This window comes from Schistocerca americana, chromosome 4, assembly GCF_021461395.2.
Source record: "Schistocerca americana isolate TAMUIC-IGC-003095 chromosome 4, iqSchAmer2.1, whole genome shotgun sequence".
Lineage (NCBI taxonomy): Eukaryota > Metazoa > Arthropoda > Insecta > Orthoptera > Acrididae > Schistocerca > Schistocerca americana.
In genome coordinates, this window is record NC_060122.1 from 715,463,247 (window position 1) to 715,486,723 (window position 23,477).

A 23,477-nucleotide genomic window follows, 5' to 3' on the forward strand; every position below is an offset into this window, starting at 1 on the left:
TTAGGGGGGTGAATACAGTGACTATTCATTTTTTGAGGTATGATGAGGAACATGACTTGAGACAGGAGTTATGTTCTGGTGAGACAAGGAAGGATGAAAGGGAAGTGGTACAAGCAATAATACACAAAAATGTAGACAGTAAGTTTAATTAATGGAATACCAAAGGACATGCATGTACCCACTTTCCCTATGCAGAACCGTAAAATATTACCAGCTATAAGAAACAAGACTCAAAATGTCAAGCTGCAAGCATTCATTCCTATTACCTTGAGTAATACTATGATAAAATGCAATTTTCTTGTGGTTGAGACATTTATAGTAAATAGTATTCTAGGAATGGAGTTTTTCAGACAATTTACGGCAAACCTCGATGCAAGTACCGGTAAATGCTGCTTGCAGGTTGATAAAGGATATTTTACCAATTAATTTGGTTATGACAAAGGAAAATCACACTAGATATAGGAGTAAAGTAAATTCTGATCTAATTTCTGTCCCAAAATACTTTCAATAAATGAGCAACGTAGTGAGGTGGTGTTGGGTATCCTATTACCACACCATGTTATCAATGAAAAGATTGATGAGTATGGTTAATCATCTGAGGCACAAAGAAAACAGTTACCCAAATTACTCATACAGTATAAACAGGTGTTTTGTAAAAAAAGTTATTATAAAAGATAACAATTTCAAAATGGACATACAACCACATCAAACTTTCTTTCTTTCATAATTCTTACCCAAACCCTTGGGTGAAAAAAGAGGCAGTGAATAATGAAAGAGAGAAATGTTTAGTTTGCTAACCCCTTCCACAGGTATTTTACCTGATCCTGCAAATATTGTTGCTATCAAGCAATTTTCTACATCACAGAGCAGAAAACAATTCAAGGGCTAACGTCATTCTTTAGGAAGTTCATACCTAAACAAATGTTAAACAGTGATCCCCCCCGAACATGTTAGGAAAAAAAAAAAACATGGTTATGTCCTGAAGAATGCAAAAGAAACTTACAGGCCACAAAGGAAACTTAGGTAAATGCAAATATTTTACACCGTCCAGACATGACACAAGATTTTTGCTTAAGCACATATGAATTATTTCAGGGTCTTGGTGCTCGTTGGTTTCAAATTACAGGGGTAGATGGAAAGAGCGCAAGTTGTATAATTAGTTTTGCTATTCAAACACTCACTAAGTGTGAAAGATCATACTCAGCTACCGAATTCTAAGCATTAGCCATAGCATGGGGGCCTTCCGGAAGTTTGAATACTGTTTGTGGGGAAAACACACAAGAGTTTAATGTGATCACAAAACTTTATCTTTTGTTTTGAGTTCTTACACATGTGAATTATTTGTTTGTCCTTATTCATACAGGAATTCAGTTTTGAAATAATATACATAAAAGGGGAACAAAACATTACAGATGATGCACTTTCTAGACTCCCACAAGGATTAAATGAACAGACATCAGATTTCGGAATCTTATTAAAACAAGATGAAAATTACAGACCATATTACTTAAAACTGTGTCGAAAATGGGCAAAATTTACAAGAAAAGGATCTTCATCAAAGGAAGGTAAATAACATGGAAGATGGGAATCTAGGTAAGTACAACACAATATGCAAAAGTGTTAGATCATCTGTATAACTGAAGATTATGTAACTGATTTTATTAGGTTTACATACCACATTTGGCATCATTATGGAGTAAAGAAGTGTAGTGAGAAAATTATTTCATATTGTTACTCTCCAAAAATTTGTGTCACAGGATGCAAAGCATAATAAAATCATGCCCAAACCGCCTCCACTTGTTTCCAAGGGAGGAAGGTGGGCTGATAGTGAGTGGAGTTCGAAATCTCTGCAAAATAGCGGCCCAAGGTGTTAAGAGGCAGCTATAGGGTCCACAATGACATCACCTGCTATGGTCAAGCCGGCAAAGGTTGCCCCACACGACAGAAGAGGGAGTGGAACTGTTCTAACGAATTCAGTTCGTCGTTGAAAGATGATGGTTAAAAATGTGGAAAGCATGTCTCCGCACACTAATCGTGTCGTGCCATGCCTCAGTCCACCAGTAGATCAGGCCCTGGCATGGTACAGAAGAAGTGCGGAGTATGGAACATTCTGCAGCGGTAAGGATAACTTTCATGAGGTACTGTACATGATCATCACAACTGGGGAAACATTCGTTGAAGGTCACCGAAGAGGAAAAAAGCCTCCAGTCGGCCTTAGCAAGTTGCCAAAGCCAAGAGGGCACCTCTCTGGTGGGTTCTGGAAGAGCCCCAAAGGGGATGGTGTGCATTAAAGTCACTGAGCAGCAAAAAGAGGCGAGGGAGTTGATCAGTAAGCTGGAGGAGGTCTGCCCTGGTGACACAGAATGACAGAGGGATGTAGACGTTGCAAAGAGAAAAGGTGAAGCGAGGAAGGATAATGCGGACTGCAACAACTTGCAACTGAGTGTTCAGTGAGATTGTTTGGCTATGAACATTGTCCTGGATGAGCAGCATGACTGCTCACGAGATGGAATGCCTTCCTCAGGGGATGAGGGGAGGCCAAAGTGGACTGGAAGGAAATGTGAGAGGTCAAAGCAGTCGCGAGGACGTCATTTTATTTCTTGGAGGCAGAGAACAAGTGGACACCGCTATTCCAAGAGCAGCTGTAAGTCCTCCTTGTTGGATCTAATGCCACCAATGTTCCATTGGAGGAGAATCATAATGAGGTTTGTGGAGGAGAGAACAAATGAAGGGTAGTCACCTTCGCAGCTGCCTAAGTGCCACCCTTTGAAGACTCATTGACACAGCGCACAGAGGCTGGAAGATCCTGTCCCATGAAATCTACAAAGGAGTTGGCATTCTCACTGGATCAGTTTGCAGATTCCTGGTCAGAAAAATGGTAGGCAGTGTGCCACCTGCGAAATGGAGGTTGGCTGGGTGAGGGTATCACACGGCAACACTGTTGGAGATCTCCAAGTCAGTGAAGGAGAAGACTGTTTGACAGAGAAACTTTGCAGCAGGCAGATGAAGACTCAGAAGTTTCTTGGCTGAAGGGACATAGAAAGTCATTGTGGGAGTATTCCTTTTGTCCTTTCTGGCCCACCACAGGTGAAGATTTTGTGGCTTGTTGCACAGCTGAAGAAGGAGACGGGGATGCTACCATGATACTGTGCAATTTACAGCTGTAGTGATGAATTTCAGGTCACAAGTCACCGTGGCCATGTCCTCCGTGGAGTGAGGCATATCGAGAATGGTACTGTATGTGCCAGATGGTAAAATGCAGGGCTTTCGACTAGCCAACAACTTGCGAGCAACAGGGTAAGGTACTCTCCTCCTCACCTGATTCTCATGGACAGCCTGCTCATCAAGATGCATGGGACATTCTTGGTATGAGGCTGTATGGTTACCATTGCATTTGATACAGCAGGGAGAAGGAGGTGGGAAACCCTTTCACAGGTAACACATTTGGCTATGCTTGACAGAACATATGTATGTGGTTGTAACATTGACACTGGTAGTAATGCATCATGTTTGGAATGTATGGTGGGATTGTGATGACTTCATGGCCTGCTTTGATCTTTGATGGAAGAATTACTCTATCAAACATGAGAAAAGAGTACGTGTAGACACTAAGGACTATTACTGCATCAACCTTTTTCAAGGATTGCAGTGACATCCTGATCAGAGAGGTAAGTTTGGATTTATCCATTGGTCAGACCATCAAGCAGCCTAGTGTAAATAACAGCATGTGAAGACAGTCAGGGAGAAGTATTTCTACTATTGGACCACGGCCTCTTAGCCCAGAAGTTTTAATTACTGAAGACACCGGCCGTGAAAGCCTACACGCTATGATTAGCATGTGAAGAATTCAGCATTTGATGGGCCTCAACATGAAAAGGATAGCCATGGAGGAGCAAAGCTGTAATCAGTCAATGGGCTTGAAAATCACAATTGGTCTCTAAAAGCAAAGTTCCATTATGTAAATGAGGGCAGGATTTTACAGGGCCTGCAGTCGCATCAACACCTTTCTGAATAATAAGTAGATTAACCATGCTAAAGGACTGACCTCCTCCAGTACACAATACCACCGAGGAACTGAGGTGCAGCTCGGAGATTCTTTGATCCTTTAGCCTCTTTCCCTTCATGTTTAGAAGTTATAGACTGAGATGGTGATTGGATCATTATGAGAAAATCTCCCATGACTGCCAGCATCTTTGATGGCATGCTCCTTCCATCTGGGATCATCTGCTTTGGGTGACTGTTCACACCTCAGGCCACACTTCCTGAACTCCTGACAGAGGGACTAATTGGCAGTTTGAGAAGGTAACAGCTTAGGCAGTCACTGCTCCCTAGGCCTGGCATGTACCAGTGGATACATGCAAACATTACCTGTTGACCTGGGGCTGGGAATTATGCATTATCCAGTCACCTGTTACACATCAAACACATGGGCTGACCTTCAGGAACACATAAAGAGGAAGAAAAAACAAAGAGGAACCTTAAATGCTGAAGCAGTGGAAGGATAGGAGATGGAGAACAAAGAAAGAAAGAAGAAACAGTTGAGAGACTGTTGTGATGTCAAGATACTAAAACTTCAGAACGCATTCACAAAAATACCACAGAAATATTCCCCAACGAGGGGAAAGAGAGAGAGAGAGAGAGAGAGAGAGAGAGAGAGAGAGAGAGAGAGAAAATAGCGGGAGGATAGACATGCAGCACAGAAAGGGAAAAGGTGGTGCAAAAACTGGGACCCTGTTGGAGCCAAGCACGATCTTCTTGCCAAAGAGTGGTGAGTCCCGTGGGGGGAGAGATCAGGTGTTGTTACAAACAAATCCAAAACCTAGCAGAGTTAAAAAGTTAAACAACAAGCAGAAAACAATATATTAAGGAACTTTCCTGATAATGGAAATTCCACATCCAGGGTGCTATATGTTAGCATATCCCAAATCAGGAAAGATCAAAAGATTGTATGTGCACAGAGATATGAAGAAGTTTGTTCAGTAAACATGTGAACATATGAGGCCTGGGGTAAAAGGTAGAATACAGTAAACATGTAAATAGTTAGTAATAAAGTTAAATATAGTTAATAATAAGTTTAAATTATGACCGTTTTCCTGACGGAAGGCACATGGATAAAGATCCATTTTGCACCACTACTTGGGAACATACCTGAAAACTATGTACATAGTATATAACTTCACTATGACCTTACATTATCTGGAGGTGAATGCTAAATAATACAGAGGACACTACTATGTTGTGACATGATGAGACTTAGGAATATTTTATGAGACACAATGGACGCATACAAATTATGTGATATATTTTGAAGATGTGATGCTGTGGATACAATTACATTAAGCTTCAAGATATATGCAAGTATATATGAATATATACAGCTATATAGAGCAATGATCTATGAATATATACAGCCAGGTACAACCCAACAACCTATAAACTAACTGCACCTAAGTTTATGCAATATGTACACAAACTATAAGTTAACAACTACACTAAAACTAAGGTAAATACTACAGCTACACCTATAATCTACTATACAATATGATATTAAAAATCAGCAACTTCCAAGGAAAAGGGGTACTAAATGGAGGAAGGACTGTATGTATTATTAAACATATCAGAGGAAATGTATGCTCACTGACAACAGGCAAGAAGTATAAACTTAATTGAAATACTTTTAATCCTAAAGCATAAATTAAAAATGTGAGATTTTGTTGGGAGATATTCTTTGTCTAGGAACCCTTTGTACGCATGAGAATGAATGTATGGTTGACCTGGGAGAAACCAGAAACTAACTTAAAAAAAAAAGTACAGATGATGGAAGTGATGCTTTGCATGTTCCATTTTCTATTAAAGGAGTACACAATTAAGGCAGAGGCATCGGTGGTGGGTCCTGCTTGCAAATGTAGTTATAAGTATTTTGTGTGAAAGTGTTTCATGAATGGGAAAATAATGATTAAGGAACACTAATATATTGGTATGTTCATCTGTCAATGTAAAACAATTTTGACTGTAGTAGAGGCAGAAAGAATATTTTACCTTAGCCTGGAATGAATGTGAAACTCTGAGCCAGTTACTAATGTACTCGGAACTTTACATATCTCCACACATGCACTAATTGAAGTATGCCCATATACATGAACCTTATACCATGTTATGACAAGAAGTTATAAAATGAAGTCCTAGCTACATTTGATGAAACACAGAACACATCAGCAATTACATGACTCAGTGCTCTTTTGGACATTACGATAGAAGAATCAGTACATAAAAGAGAAATAATTAGTTGTACAAGGAAAGTATATTTGCGTATGAGAACTTGTCCAAGACTGATCAATAAGAACACATAATAACAAAACATACTATTAAAATGCAACATGGGTATATCAAGATGCTGGATAGCCTGCATGAGTGAAGTGTTGACAGTCAGGCAAGACCTGGTTGATGATATGAAGTACCTTTATGTTGAAATAGTTTTACTCTCCTTTGTGAATAGTAATTCTTCTCTTCTTTCCAAACTCTGTAGTGTATTGCCTCTTATACTGACTGAAATTCATAGAAAGTTGTATGCTCCATAATTAAATAGAATGGATGCAAATGATTCTTAATTTTTTTTTTTTTTGGGGGGGGGGGGGGTGTACAGGATCTTAAGATTGCATGCAGATGTGACCATCCGGATGGGAAAACATGTCCTTGCCTGTAAGATAGAAATGTAGCACATTTATTTTTACATGTCTGTTCTTAAATGTAAACCTATATGTACTTGTGTTGAAATTATTATTTTGTTTGAAACTATTATACCATATAATATATTTTAATGTATTAATGGTAAAATTTAAAGTCAAGAATAAAGAAAATTGTGAGTGATCGAAAGCTATAAACAAAGGCTGCTTCAAAAGGCACATAGGTAAATGCTATAGTACTATGTCAAGTAAAAAGCGGGGTGTTTGAGAAAAAATCTGCTAATCGGCGCATCAATGATGAACAAATGCACATTTTAAGGAACTTCCTGAACAGAGGTGACAATGATTACAAAAAAAGAAGATGGTCTGGATACCTACCAGACAGAATTCTGCGACTGGTATGCTGTGGCTTTCTAATTCCGCCCAAGACATTGTACATCTTAGAACAGAATATTTTCACCTAGAGTTGACAAGGCACCAAGCTGTATAAACTGTTCATGGTTATTAGCCATTTCCACTACTGAGGCAACCAAAACACAATGGAGAGGCTGCCCTCGACAATGAGAGTTGGGAAAGCACCACAAAGAACAATAACCCAAAAAGCACTTTTGAAATTGAAAGTAAAGAACCCATAGCAGATAAACACTGTTTTGAACACACTCTGTAAACTGTCAATGTTTGGTAATATAATGCTTTAATGTACTTATGAAAAAATAACCATCTTTTATATGTGTGTTCTGCCACCACTTGGTGAGTACATATCTATACATTACACTCTATAAACTATATGATCTGAGTGTTTAAACTTGGAAACAGTAACATATGTCGGGACCGACTACTGTATTTTCCTATGTCTTTCTTTTATTTTGGTTCTTGTATGTAAGTTGGATATAAGCAATTTTTGAACAGAAACATACCCTACAAGAAATGGTCCCTAATGAAGGATTTTCCTATCCCTGGACCAAATGATAAAGGAAAAATTTAGATATAATTAAAATTTCAAGATACGTAAAAGGAACTCATAAATGTAACTCTCAAAAATCACTGTGAAGTATAGGTATATAACAGACATACCTGCTGTCTGTCATAATACATAAGAATGCTAGTAGATTACAGCAGACGGGGGCGAACATGATGTATCATTTAAGCGTACAATGCCTGTTGTATGGTTATGTTTCAAATAATGAAATTTATCCTAACAAATGCTAAAAGATCCCACATGAGAAGCAGAAACAAATAGGAATATTTTAAACTTTACTTTTATAGAGTATTAAATTTGCTGTGCCTTTAGCATAGATGTTTCATGTCTAAGAACAATTATTGAGGGACACTGCGTTCTGGATATTACACTGTAGTCGCTCACACATTAGAGGCCTGTTATTAGATGAAGTATTATGAATTCTGTATTATAGTATTTGAGCTATTTTTGTGAGCAATAGTGAAGTTTTTCAAATTCTAGGTGAAACGGTCAAGAAAGAAGAGACCTAACATCTTGGCTATAAAAAGGCAGTGGAAGAATTTTCTCCATATGCAAAAGTAAAATCCCTGCAGAAGAGCTTGGTAAGAAAATACAAGAATTTTTAAACACCTTTAAAGAAATATGTGGGTTCCAAAATTGTCTCAGGAATCAACTGTAATGATTTTTGTAACTTTTCAAGATCAGTGACATCGCTTTACCATTATCTATACTAAATAATTAGAGTATAATCTCTTTTGCCCTCACCACTTGCTTCCAGTGATAACTTTGCAACAAGTTCTCCATGAAGGACTAAGTTTTCTATTGTGTCTATAACAAGCTTCAAAGCTGGGAACCTAACATTATCACTGATGTCTAGCGGTGCTCATTATACCATTTATGGCCCATTGGGCACTCGCTGATGGCTTCAAAATCATCTTCATTTCTGTTTTTATGCTATAGATTTTCATTTTTCAGATACACTGCCTGCAAGCCAGCCTGTTGTATTTGGCTAGCACTTGCCATTGCCTGCCAGCAAAGCAGCTTCCCATTATTCTTTTCCTCGACTTTAAATAGCTGTTGAAGCAACTTGCATGTAACATTCTACGAGATCACTCACTACCAGATTCCTGTGATCCAGTTGGGATACGGCAAGAGCTTTGTAAAGATGCAAGATGATGATTAGTCTACACACCAGTTGGTGTGACTTCTTTTTAAACTGTCGAATACACAGTAGCCGTGCCATCTGAGCATCAATTAAAAGTCCTATAAAACTAGGTGACGACCACATTGAGCAGTTCATTATGAAAAAGTTCTGGATGTGGATGAATGGTTCTACATGGTTAGGAGAGCATATGTTTCGAAAGGGGAAACTTTAAGGCAAAGTCTGAGGGTCCAGGAATGCACTTTCCTTATGGCATCCAGCAACATTCTTCGTTCAATAACTACAGTAAATACAAAAGTCATTGACAACTGTAGGAAGATCACAGACTACACAACCTCTGCGAGCCTGTTAATCGCTACAGGAAAAGGGTCACACACAGCCCAGTTCCCTGCGAAATTCTATTCACACACAGCACAGATCTCTGCAGAATTCTATTCTTCTTTATATGACGGGTGCTGCAGAACATGCCAATTTGAACATAAAACAATTGACTATATACACAATTCCAGATAAAATCTGGGATGGCGATGCCTTTGATACCATGTTCATAAAGTACGATAAAGATGTGGGAACACCATGAGCACTTCTCAAGGCAAGGAGGATAGCAATGAGGTGCTGCTAATGAGCAAAAGCCATCCTTACAGCAGACTCCAAGCAAATTAGTGGTCAGTTGTGAACTGGTCAGCCAAAATCTCCACTGAAAGTTTGACAAAAGACCCCTCTGATCAAGAGACCTACACTGTCACTATTTCACAATTTGTCAAAGAGACATACTCAGAAAATTAGTGATGCTGATTTGATCTATAGTTGTCCATCTCACATGGATTTTTATCTGGGTTCTAGGTTGGAAGTATCTTCTTTCACTCCACTCACACGAGATACAATTAAAGACCATATGAATGCAGTGTTGGTAATCTGCAGACAGGTGTTGTAGCATTTTATTGTGGATTCTACCAGGTCCTGGGGCCAAATTGTGACTCAGAGCTAGGACCCTGGGGCTTCCCAATTCATTGAAAATAGCATTATTTGATTCCAGTCCTTGTGAAGTTAAAGGTATTCTTTTATCCTCTTCTGTTATCCTCTATGCAGGAGGTTGAGTGAAGACGTGGCACAAAACATTCTTTAACAACAGTACAATCAGTATGAATACTGCCATCTGAAAGAATACTGAAAATATTGGTGGTTAGCTGGCAGTTGTAGATACAACACAATTTTACCCACACCTCTAAAGAAGAGCCATGGTTCTCTATGGTAGTGACATTTTTTCCCAACATTCTAATTCTGGGATTTTATAGTATATCATGCTAAAGCATGGAGCCTTTTAAAGACAATACAATTTTCTAGTCACTGGTGATGCATATGCTGTCTGAGTACCGTAACACGACAGCCTATTGTAAAGGCAAGAGACACTTTATTCAGTCACAAACACACAGCCGTGGAGGCACAGGCAGTGGCTAGAATTGGGTCATATTCACGTTGAGAGCTGAAATGAGCTTGATGGAACATGTTGAGGACAGATTTAAGATGGCGCCGATAGAAGAGTGTTGTGACACATCTCAGTTCTCAAAAAAGGTTAAATTAAATAGTTCATCGTGTAGGGAATGTTCGAAACGCGTCATGAAAGGCATCTTTTGTGTGAAGTGTAACTACTGGTTTCATGAAAAATGTGCGAAAGTGAATTTAAAACTCATAAAAGACGAGTTTCCATGGTCGTGTCCACATTGTTTGCGTATTGAGACGGCTGAACTCGTAAGTACCGTGAGCTCAAAAGAAGAAATTATTAAATTGCTTCAAAGTGACATTGAAGCGCTGAAGGCGGAAATTTTAGCATTGAAACAAGAAAATTCTGAACTGGTTAGTGAAAGAAAATCCTGCATGTGTAGAAATCAACCCATTACTGAACAAAGTGGCAAACATCCACATTTGTGTAATACGGCGAATAATACCACAGAGAACTCTGTCAGTGAAACAAGTGATAAGTATAAATGGAAAACAGTTTCCTATAATAAGAAGGACAAACGTAAAAGTGCAACGAACAAAGAAGATGACAAAAACGATTTTCTGTTAATAGGTGATTCTATATTAAAAAATGTTATTGTGCCGGACTGCAAGGTCGATGTTCGACCTGGAATCCGATCGCATCAACTCAACAAACATTTTAAGAATGTATTGTCCACGAAAAGAAACACGGGCGAAACTGGTAACAAAACTTTAAGTACCGACGATTACAGAGGTGTCTTAATCCACGTGGGCACGAACTCCATCCGCAGTAACAGTGAGGAAGAAATCGTGAATGAAACACGGAATCTGATTAGATCGGCGAAAACTGTATACCCAACATCCAGGCTGGTAATTAGTGGAATTGTTCATCGAAGATCGGTAAGTGATACTTACATCAACAGGATAAATACCGGCATTAGGGAACTGTGCAACAGACTCGGTGCAGTATTCATTGACCCAAACAAATTCTTAAACTGCAAGTGTCTGGGAAAAGACAGCCTGCACTTAAATAGATTAGGCTCTGTGAACCTTAGTAAAATGTTCATAGACGTGTGTAAAGTCCTAAGAAGCAAGGGAAACTAATTCATTGTGATAGGGGAGACAAAGAAAAAAATTCAAACTGAAAATAAAAAGTTTAGGTATCAAACAAAGGATGCATGTGAAATAACTAAAAGCAAAAATGATCTATTGATGCACTGGAATATAAATGGCTTAGGGGCAGAACTGCCAAATCATAAATTCTCAAAAATGGACGAACTAAAAATTCTGCTTTCAGAATCCGTAAATATTAAAATAATCTGCCTAAATGAACACTGGTTAACAGAAGATCGTATAAAAGTACTAAATAGTATTAATAATTTTAAGGTGGCTGCTAGCTTTTGTAGAATAAGCAAATCTCGTGGAGGCTCCTGCATTCTTGTCAATTCTTCCATAAGTTATACAGTAAGAGATAGTTTTAATTATTTAAATGAAGAGAGCGTGTTTGAAAGTTGCTCTGTAGAACTGAGTGATCTGAATACATTGGTTATAGCAATCTACAGAATTCCTGGATGTGCGATAACAAAAGTGTTTTTAACCAAATTCGAATGCCTCCTGGAAAAACTCCAGAAAGAAAGTAAGAAAAAAGTTGTTATAGCAGCAGACTTCAACTTAAATGTCTTAGTTGAAAGCAATGATTCCACAAAATTTCGTGACTTAATTCAGAAATCTGGTTTCAAGCTAAATTTTTCTGAAGGCACTAGGGAAAACAGCAGATCAGTGACCTGCATTGATAATATTATTACTAACTACAAATTTGACAGTGGAAATAAGCACAAATACTGCTTAGACTTGGGTATTTCAGATCAGTCAGCTCTGTTTATTGAGCTCCCAAAAGAAAATAACCTAAAGCCTCCAGAAGTGTGTATAAAAAGGGATCTCAGTAAAAGTAAAATGGATTTATTCCGCAGTAAATTAAGTATAATAAGCTGGCCTGTAGACTACAATAGTTCAAGCTCGATAAACTATGACAAATTCTTAAATTATTTCTTAGAGGTATTTAATGAATCATTTCCTCGTAGATATAAGCAAAAGAAAGTTAATGGTAAACTCAAATGGATTACAACAGGAATAAAGATCTCTAGTGCCAGAAAGAGAGAGCTCCACAATGAGTTAAAATCAAACAGAAATCCAGATTTTGTTATTTATTTCAAACAGTATAAAGCTGTATTTAGGAAAGTTGTAGCGGCAGCTAAAAAAATGGCAAATAATAAATTCATACGAGAACACAGAAATAAGACAAAAGCAGTGTGGTCAGTTGTTCAGTCTGAACTAGGAGCCAAAGTAAAAATTCATGAGATTTTGAAAATTAGACATGAAAATGAAATTATAGTAAACCCTGTTCAGATGTCAAGTTGTTTCAATGAATTCTTCATAAATGTAGTAAGATCGGATGTGGATATGACATTCTATCAGGGCATCACAAATTTGGAAAACAGCCAGAACACATATTTTAAACAGTTTGAAAAAATAACCCAAAGGAATGTGGAAAAGGAAATATTGTCTCTAAAAAACAAACCCTCACATGGGTGGGATGAAATAACAACATCTGTAATCAAGTATGTGTACGATATTATTTCCCAACCACTGTCAACTATTATAAATCAATCTTATGAACAGGGAGGCTTTCCAGAGGTATTGAAATATGGTGAGATCAAACCTCTATTCAAGAAAGGATCGACAGAAGATATGGGGAATTACCGCCCTATCTCTCTCTTGCTGGTCTTCTCTAAGTGTTTGAAAGGATTGCATCAAAACAAATTAATAACTTTCTTACTGTAAATGATATAATTTTTAAAAACCAGTTCGGATTCCAACAGGGTAAAAGCACTGCGAATGCTATAAATGAGTTTATCCAAAAAATATGCTCCACGTTAGCTACAGGTAGAAAGGTCACAGGTATATTCTGTGATCTGACTAAAGCTGACTAAATCTGAGTATCATGGCGGCTGCAGTGTAACACGTGTTAAGTTCAGCTCGCGAAATTTAGTTGATTTCGAAGGTGTTCTCGCAGGTGGTGCTGTCTAGTACAAGCGGAAATCGTGTAAACAACAGTGTTCTGTGCAGTAGTGCTATTTTTTTTATGCGCTCCGCCAATATCTTTGAGAAAATGGTAAACAGAAGAGTGAACAGCAGCGCGTCCAGCAGCGGGGAAGCCGCAGGTGCGGCGGGTCTGCTCTTGGCGGAAGGTGCGTCCGCGGCTCCCGGTATAGCGGAGCTGGTCTGCTCTGAGGTAAACGCTGCGCTTCGCGATAAAAACAATCTCGATCTGATAGCAGGCACTATATCAGATACTGTAACGGCAGCAGTATTGGCCAAAATGCGTGAAACTGTTGAGGCCAATACTGCCGAAATTACAGCACTAAAAAAGTCGGTGTCTGAATACGAGAAATAGACACGAGAGTTAGAAGTGAAACTATCTGCCGCAACAGACGAGCTAGAACAGTACCAAAGGCGAAATAGTCTACGACTGTTTGGAGTAGCAGAAAATAAGGAAGAAGACACAGACAACCTGCTTATAGAGGTTGCGCGCGAAAAATTAGGTGTTGAAGTGACCAAGGCAGACATTGATAGGAGCCATCGGGTGGGACGAAAACTACCAGGTGCTACCAAACCTCGTCCAATAATAATTAAATTTCTCTCGTACCGGAAAAGGGCAGAGATCTTTACCCAGAAGAAGAAGTTAGCAAGGACAGGGCTTACAATAAGGGAAGATCTGACACATGAACGGCTAAAGATTTTAAACAGTGCCATATCCCATTTCGGTCTTCAGAATGTGTGGACTCAGGATGGCAGAGTAATCATTAAGACAGCAGCTGGAAAGAAGACAGTCACAAACATGACAGAACTGAATAGTATTAAGTGAAGCTACCCGAGCCAAAAGTGCAAACTTAACACCATTTGCAAATTGTAACAGCCCTATACTCAGGTATAGTCTTGTAACTGTATTAACTTTTCAATTATACCCATATTTGTACCTTCAACTAATTGTTTTTGTAACTGTATTAACTTTTCACTATTTTTTTGTGTCTGTAGCTCTAACCATTACTTAATTTTAGTTACTGCTAATACTTTTTTCATTTTCTCAGTTTATTCTCTTCCATTCTGTAATAGTTCTATTGCAATTATTAGTCTCTCCTTTAGTTCATTAATCACCCATCTCTTCGGTTTAAATTGTTCATAACAAAAATCACCATCAGTATCACTTTAGCAAATTTCAATCTAATTGTAGCTTCCTACGATAATCACTACCAGTATCGCTTTAGTAAATTTCAATTTAATTCTAGCTTCCTACGATAATCTATTAATTATTAAGCTTACTTCTCTCTGCTGGCAGCATCGGCCTCTTAAATCACTCCCCTTTCCCTTATTTCCACCCTAACCTGTTTCAAATACGCTAATTACATTTCTCCTCTTATGACATAGGATACACACTGACACACAGCCGTCACTATTATTGGTCATATTCTCCTTACACCAAATACCACTAATCCATTTTCTATACTCCCGCAACCTCAGGAAATCTCTTGCAGTCGCCTTTCTTTCGGCACTCGCGGAGTCACAAACAGGGCGCGCAAAATCTCGGACACCCCTGTGTTATGTCACTTGGCGGAAGCACCGGCTAGTGCCCCTCGTGGCAGGTAGTGCCTAACAAAGGGACAAACCAGTCTGCCACCCTACTCCAGGCTGCTCAGCGGAACACGTCAGAGCTTTTAGCAGCTCACTGCAACATCCAGTCTTTACCTGCACATTACGAAGAACTTAGCCTCCTCTTCAACCAACTAAACTACCACGTAATCCTCTTATCCGAAACGTGGTTGAAACCACACATATCCTCTGCATCTATTCATCTCCCAGGGTACACATTTCTTAGGGCAGACAGATCCAAAAAAGCGAGGTGGCGGGGTCGGCGCGTATATACGAACAGATCTCAAAGCGAAAGTCTTATGTACGTCAAATCCTGCTGAAGAAAAAGAGGTTGAATTCATGTTCATTGAAATAAATATACAAAGTCGGAAGTTCTTGACTGGCGTCGTGTACAAGCCGCCGAAAATAAACTCAATGAGTTCCTTCCAGTCGGAATTACATTCACTCCAGTGTCAATATGAACATATCATCGTAATGGGTGACTTGAACGTAGACCTGCTAAGAGACACTCCCTCCGCAATAAACCTAAGAAGATTGTTTAGTTGCAATAGCATGAACATTCTTCCATTACAACCTACACACCATACGGCGCACAGTCATACTCTTATAGACGAAATCGCAATGAAACAGACTGACAAAGTAAGAGATGTTGGTCAAACATCGGCCCCTGGCCTCTCAGCACATGATGTAATATTCCTGGCCTACTCTGTGCAGCCCCCAAGGATCAAATCGCGTTACATAACTTGTAGGAACATGAAACGTATTGACCTTGACGCTCTAACAGCTGATTGCTCAGAAATCTCATGGCATCAAATAATCAGAGTACCTACAGTCGACGGCAAAATTAATGAACTTGGTGATAAACTCACTGCCCTCTATGACAAACATGCACCTGTGCGCACAATCCGTGTAAGAAAATCTCCTGCTCCATGGCTGACAGCTGAATTACGTCAAATGATGACTAATAGGGATGCTGCCCACAGGCGTTTCAAGGCAGATCCGAAACCCGAGCGTTTCGAAGAATACAGAAAGCTATGGAACAGAGTGAAACAATGCATTCGCAATGCTAAAATCAGGCACGCTCGCTCCCTTGTATGCAGCGATCTGAAGCCCACGACTCTATGGAAGAATCTCCGTAGCTTGGGGGTCGGAAAGGCAAAATCGGAAACTACTTTTCATGTGTCAGCTAACGAATTAAATGAATTCTTCTCTGCACCTCTGAATACCAGCACGGCTGATAATTACCGTCCACAAGAATCCCCAAACAGGATAACTAACAACGATAGCTTCCATCTAAAACATGTAACAACAAATACGGCAAGAAAAGCAAGAATGAGAATCTCTTCTGATGCAATAGGCAACGACAGTATCGGTATAACCATGATTAAGAATGTTGCCGATATCTTAGTACCTGTCTTAACTGACATATTTAATTTTTCCCTCGTGAACGGAATATACCCCACTGCATGGAAAAGAAGCATAATTCGACCCATCCCTAAGATCGAAAACCCGCAACTGCCTAGTGATTACCGACCAATTAGCATACTGCCTGCTGTTTCCAAAGCACTCGAATATATTGTTCATGACCAAATCACTGAACACTTGCATGAATTCAGCCTATATGACAAATTTCAATCCGGTTTCCGTAAACATCACAGCACAAACACTGCTCTAATTAAAGTAACAGATGACCTGAAATGTGCCATCGACAATCGAAAGGCAACAATATTGACGCTACTGGACTTCAGCAAAGCTTTTGACACTGTTAACTTTGACATATTGCTCAGAAAAATGCAACAGCTTAATTTCTCTGATAGTGCAATGAGATGGTTTGAAAGCTACTTAAAAGACAGACAGCAATGTGTTGTCTGCGTAAATGAAAAATCTTCCTGGAAACATGTTTCCTCGGGAGTGCCACAAGGATCAGTCTTAGGACCACTTTTGTTTTCTTTATATGTCAACGATATTTCGTCGGTTCTGTCCTCCTGTAAGTATCATTTCTATGCCGACGACCTCCAGCTCTACCTAAGCGTCAGACCTGAAGACGTAAACACTGCAATCGCTCAGATGAATGATGATCTGTCTTCGGTAGTGACATGGGCGAAAAGCCTGGGGCTTAAACTAAATGCAACAAAGACGCAAGTAATCTTAATAGCACATCAGAAATTAATAAGTTCAGATTTCCGCGAACGGCTACCTCCTATTCTGCTTGACGGTACTCCAATACCACATCAGAAAACAGTGAAGAACTTGGGTGTAACTTTGGATGAGCATCTCAACTGGGCGGAGAATACAGTTGCAGTGTGCCGAAAGACGTCTGCTTGTCTCTATGCTCTCAAAAGTTTCGAAACATATTTCCACAGGACTTGAAACGCCAGCTCGTGCAAGCAGTCGTTCTACCGAACCTCCACTATTGTGATGTGATTCAACAAGGCACGAGTAGTGAAAACAAAAGACGGCTAGAGCTAACCATGAATGCCTGTGTGCGTTACACCTGCAACATTCGCCGATATGATCATGTTAGTGCTTCATACTCCGAGCTAAAGTGGCTGCGGCCGGACAAATTGCGTGACTACCACACTCTATGTCTACTTCACAGACTCCTCGTTGCGCAAGCACCCCAGTACCTTGCTTCAGAGATTAAAAACCTGTCATGCCATCATAATAGAAACACGAGGTCACTCTTATTTGGTATCCTAACTGTGCCCACTCACAAAACAAAAACTTTTACAAACTCCTTCTCAGTTGCCGCTGTCCGCCTCTGGAACAAACTGCCCCTTACCTTGCGCAAAATTCAATCTCCTGCTGCTTTTAAGAAGAAGTTGAAGCATTTCCTACTATCATCCTCATAAAGTTCTCCACAAAATTAATGTACCAGGCCAATCCTCTCATCTGTCAAATAGCAAAGCTAGCGTCTCTTATCTTGCTCCTGAGATGCCTTCCCCTTCATCTATCTCTATTAGCCAGGGAATCTTCTTTTCCTTTATATTTCCTTAATTATGTTTCATCATGTCTATTCTTCTCCTCCCTTCACCATGAGTCTCCCTCATACTCCCTGCTGCCAGCACTCCTATCTAAAATTTGTCTCTTCAATAATGTCTAATTATAACAGTACTTATGATCTACGAATATAAACTCTATATGTATGTATTTTTCCAGGTGTACCTTTCTAATTGTTTATTTCACTTTTTGTACTAGATGTAGTTTAACATGACTACTAAAACGTATGAATGTAAAATAAGTAGAATGCCTGGTTAGATGTAAGAGAGGGCCTGATGGCCCTAATCTTGCCAGGTTAAATAAATAAATAAAGCTTTTGATTCAGTGAACCATGCATTACTCCTCCACAAATTACAGATGTATGGAATCAGAGACACTGCTTTAAAATGGTTTAGCTCTTACCTGTCAGATAGGAAACAAAGAGTAATTTTAACTTCAAATGGAACCAATTATTCATCAGACTGGAAAACAGTTCCCCAAGGTTCGATATTGGGTCCCTATCTGTTTCTTTTTTACGTAAATGACCTACCACTTGCTATTGATGTTCATTCAGTCTTATTTGCTGATGATACATCAGTTCTAATTGAAAATGAGGTATCTGAAAATACTCCAGAAAAAGCCAAAAATACTTTAGAAAAACTTAAATCTTGGTTCTATCAAAATGGACTAAAACTAAATGTAACTAAAACCAAAATGATGCAATTTGAAGCTAAATCAGTAGAAAGGAGTGAAATAAAGATAACTTGCAATGATCAGGATATCACAGAAGCAAACCACGTGAAGTTCTTAGGCCTAAATCTTGACAAAAATTTAAATTGGAAGGTACACATAGATTACTTAGCAAATAAACTGAACAACTTAGCATTTGCAATGTGTATTTTGTCAGGTGCCACAAACATGGATACCAGAAAGATAGTTTATCGCTGCTACTTTGAGTCAGTTATTCGTTATGGCATAATCTTCTGGGGAAAATCAGCAAATGTCACTAGGCTCCTAGTATTACAAAAGAAAGTAATTATAAACATGTGTGTTGCAAAAAAAACGGGAATCCTGTCGACCACTGTTAAAAAATTTAAAAGTACTATCTATCCCCTCACTTTACATATATGAGATGGTGGTGTTCCTGTATAGAAATCAACATACACTAGACAATTTCCATTTTGACCACAACTACAGCACTCACCACATAGATAACTTCAAACTTCCAACACATCGTTTAAAACTTTATGCCCAAACGCCAGAGTATATGGGGTTAAAAATTTTCAATAAAATAAAAGGCAGTAATATATTTAAAATGGAGATTGGTTCACTGAAAAGATTGCTCTTTACTCTCCTGGTGGAAAAGTGTTATTATTCTGTCGATGAATTCATTGAGGACAGCTTCACAATCTGAACACAGGGATTGTAATACATTTATTATTTTATGTACATGTGTAGCTGTAACACAGAAATGTAAAATATAATGTAAATTTTTGTATTTCTCTTAAAAAAGTGAAAAAAGTTTCTTTTGTAAACCTTGACATGTCTCCTGTACATCAAAGCAAATGATTTGAAAATTGTATGTAATGAGATGAATAAACCACATAACATAACATAACTATGCCCCACAGATGGTGTCAATGGCCGCTCATTTCTCAAGACCGCTTTCCGTGTCCAGCTCCAAAATTAGTCCAAATTATGCCAGAATTAATAAATATTGAACCATATATGGCAATGAAAGGCCAAAAGGCTCAATTGACATAGAAAAGATGAACAATTATGCATACAAATATGCGCCTTCAATATCTGCATTAGTTTATGTTACTGTGTGTTAAATGTTATAAATAATTCCTGAACTGTAAAAGTGAATATCTTGGCAACACATTATCCAATTGCAACAACCTAGGTGTCTATGGATACATCTAGAACTGTATCGGACTGCAATAGCAGATTTACTGCAATTATTCACATATTTAAATGAGAGGCTGAAAAGTGTATTTTGTACAGTTAAAAACAGCTTTTCTTACTAAATCAATACATAAACATTAAAAGTCATGACATTATTGTGACTTTAGATGTATAGGAAATCATTTAATGCACAATTTAATTTGTTTCTTAATATTTATACTTGCAAATCCAAAAAGGAGAAAACCGCAGAAATTGTTGTTTATAAATAAACTATGGTAGATAAAAAGAGTACTGGTGACAGAACAATATTTCTCAGAAAATTTCCATGCGATTTGATGTATCATTTGTGTAAAAAAGTTTACATTAAGAATTTCAGCAATTTTCGTGTTCAGTAGTTTAACTGACTTCAGTAGTGCTGGGCCAAGATTTCCTGGGTCAACAGCAGCAATTTGGAGGGGAGTCTAGGTTCGGACGCCGTTGGAGGCGGCTGGCTGTGTTAAAAGAAAGCTCAAAAATGCGTGCTGCGCTGCGTCGCGCGGATTTTTGTAACTTTACAGGTTCAAATGGGCCGCGCAAATTACGACACGACGCGACGCGACTGGTACGCAACACGCGCCTGCACTAGGTCGCGCGACGTTGTGGTTGTGGCAGTTTCTCGCGCCGCGCGTGCCTCGTGGGAAACTTGAAGCGGGGAGCGGAAAAGTAGCCCGGCCATATGCTCACATCGGAACGGCGTATATGAGCAGTGGTAGTATTACCTATACGATAAATTTTGCCTTATTGTGTACTAAATTTTATTGCCTTTGGGTAGTGTTTTGTTTTTCATCATTTAAACACTCCAGATTTCTTCATTTGTACATTATACTTTTCTGTTTTTTTATATCTGTATAGTTTTGTTTTGTTTTTCTTCTGTCAAGAAAAATGCATACTTTAGTAACTGATGAGCCATTGGCCGCTGGAATTGTAACATATGCCTCCGAGATGTTTTTAGATCGCAAGAAGGGACAGAGGGTAGTGAATAAGGAAGCAAGGAATATTATAAAATCATGTGATTAAGAAGCAAGGCAGGAAAGTAAAACAAGGTTATCTTCTCGCTGCCTAGTATGCTGGCACGTCTGTATGATCTGTTACAAAAATTTAGAAAGGGGTAATCTCCACAGGTTTGATCCCTTTGTGCTCCTGGTAAAAAGCATCCAAGATCTGAAGTATAGAAGTCTCACTGTGATTACTTGGATATGCATGTAATAATGTAATACGACTCACTGTACTACATGCATGTGAACATCACATTTCCACTGCAAGCTAGAAACAGTCGAAAAGCAGTCACAAATAACAATGTTTTAATTGGTTCGCCGTGATGAGAAAAAGCATTTCAATTGTCGCATGCTCATTATCAGCATTAATAAACTAATTATACAATAGGCTACACAAATGAAGAAAATGGTCGGAATTATTACGAAAGTAGGAATATCCTAAAAGAGTGTTATGATCAGATATATTTAATTTGTTGAAATGTACTGCTGACAAAGGCAGCCGGCCAGGGTGGCCGATCGGTTCTAGGCGCTACAGTCTGGAACCGCGCAACCGCTACGGTCGCAGGTTCGAATCCTGCCTCGCGCATGGATGTGTGTGATGTCCTTAGGTTAGTTAGGTTTAAGTAGTTCCAAGTTCTAGGAGACTGATGACATCAGAAGTTAAGTCCCATAGTGCTCAGAGCCATTTTTTTTTTTGACAAAGGCAGATCTACTTTCATAACAATGTTTTTCGAACTCCAACTCAAAGACACATGGCTAGCTTGTGTACTCCTGTCGTGGCATTATCCTCCGCTGCTGACAATACACTGACCATTGTGTTGTGCGACAGATCAGTTGTTTATTTTTCTCGATGACAACTATTTTATTCGCGATCACACACTCAGTTTGGCAAGCCATAGGTTAGTAACCAGTATCTGGCATGTGCCTATCATTCTGCCTGAAGGAACGCTCGTCATTATTTTAATACTGCTCAGATCAAGAGAAGGAATAAAATCCTTTGGTAAGTTTCCAATCCAGTCACTCTGCGTTAAAAATACGATGGCTTATGGGGATACCACCAAAATTCCAACAGAATTGGCAATCTATTTTTTGTGTGAGTTGTTAACCTTTTCTCATTCGAAGAAGCATCACTGTTTGTGAGTAACGGCCACATTCCTCTTGGTGACTAGTTTAATTGTACTTCTTTTGTCACAGTGTAACTTGCCAAACTCATCTCACAGCAGGTGTTGATACAGAATTCTGAAACGGAGTGCCTCATTAAGCAAGTAATTGGCAATCACAGAGCTCAATAGATTACAAAAAACCTCATAGTGTCGGTTTGCAGTAACATGAAAGAAGAAATTTGATGTTTATTTTCATCCTAGGAAGCTCTTGTTTCTCTAGCTGTCAATAACTCTTAAAAAATTACAGTCACTGGAGTGAAATAAATAAAAAGGTAAGTATAAGTACTGATATATCGCCATAGATGAGAAAGTTCCGTGTTTTTAAGAATTGGCAAAACACTCTCCTCCTTGTGTGCTATCATTCGCCAAATTTTCGTTTCAATGTCTCAAGCAGTTTAGGAGATATGAGAGATGTTGCGAGTATTTCATTCTCAAGGTCGTGAGATCGGAAGTGAGCGCGCTACATGGGATCCATTTTCTTGAGATCGGAGGCAGATAGAGACCTCCTCCCAAGTCTAAACAAAAATTCAACATGTTAGCTAAATTTCATACGCAACAACATATGGTGTAATACGCACCAAACGCAAAATCATAGCGACCCCTAATTTTCGTTGCAAACTTTTTGAGTTTTGCGTAGTATCTTACTAAAATGTGTACATCACAATAAGAATGGCCATTAACGAGATGATGAGCACTTCGCTACGAAGCTGACATATAACGCTACAAGTAAGGCAAAAATCAAATATTTTCAGTGAATAGTTTCTGTAAAATCGTTTGAGAAAGATAACAGGTTGCGCGCGCTTCGGTTCTGTCAGCGCAGAGCGTCGCCAGACGGCGCGTGCGAAGTATGGTGCATGTGTCACAATATGCGCTGGACTCGTGCGGCACATGCGTGTCGCGCTGTAGTATCGTGTCAAGTCACACGTGCTATATGCGTCTCAATTTGCGCCTAGCCTTATCTGATGAGCTGTGAAATAGCCGCTAGTTTGCATATGTGAATTATTCAGAGTTCCTACTTTTGGAAATAGATATTTTTCAACAACTGATGAACTTGTTACTATTTGGGCTGCGTGTGATACAAGCTGCGCTTTTAAGGTTTCTGTGCGTACCCACTGTCAAATTTATAGTTTGATATACTGTGAAACTTCAGTGGTTTTCTAAAGATAACTTACACAATTAAACATGGTTTTTTCAACCGCCTCCATGATCTTAAAAAACTTGGTCATGCTCTGAAACTAGTTTATTGTGAACCGTGAGTTTCAATTTTTCTATGTTATCATTGGAAATAAACTTGAATTTGTGAAACTTTACAAAATACGTGAATGCGTATATGACTTTTGCACAGCAAATCTCGCCTGCATTTATTTTAGATAATTTTGTGGAACATTGGGCACATTGTGACGA

General features: G+C 38.9%; 1 long non-coding RNA gene across 2 annotated transcripts in view; it reads left to right on the plus strand.

The window, feature by feature from the left end:
• Positions 1 to 10,784: 10,784 nt before the first annotated feature.
• The window catches only part of LOC124614039, a 49,362-nt gene continuing 36,669 nt past the window's right edge, over positions 10,785 to 23,477 (plus strand). For both annotated transcript variants that reach the window (XR_006979683.1, XR_006979682.1), the window contains exon 1: positions 10,785 to 11,182. This is a non-coding gene — a long non-coding RNA (uncharacterized LOC124614039). The remainder of the gene's footprint in view (positions 11,183 to 23,477) is intronic.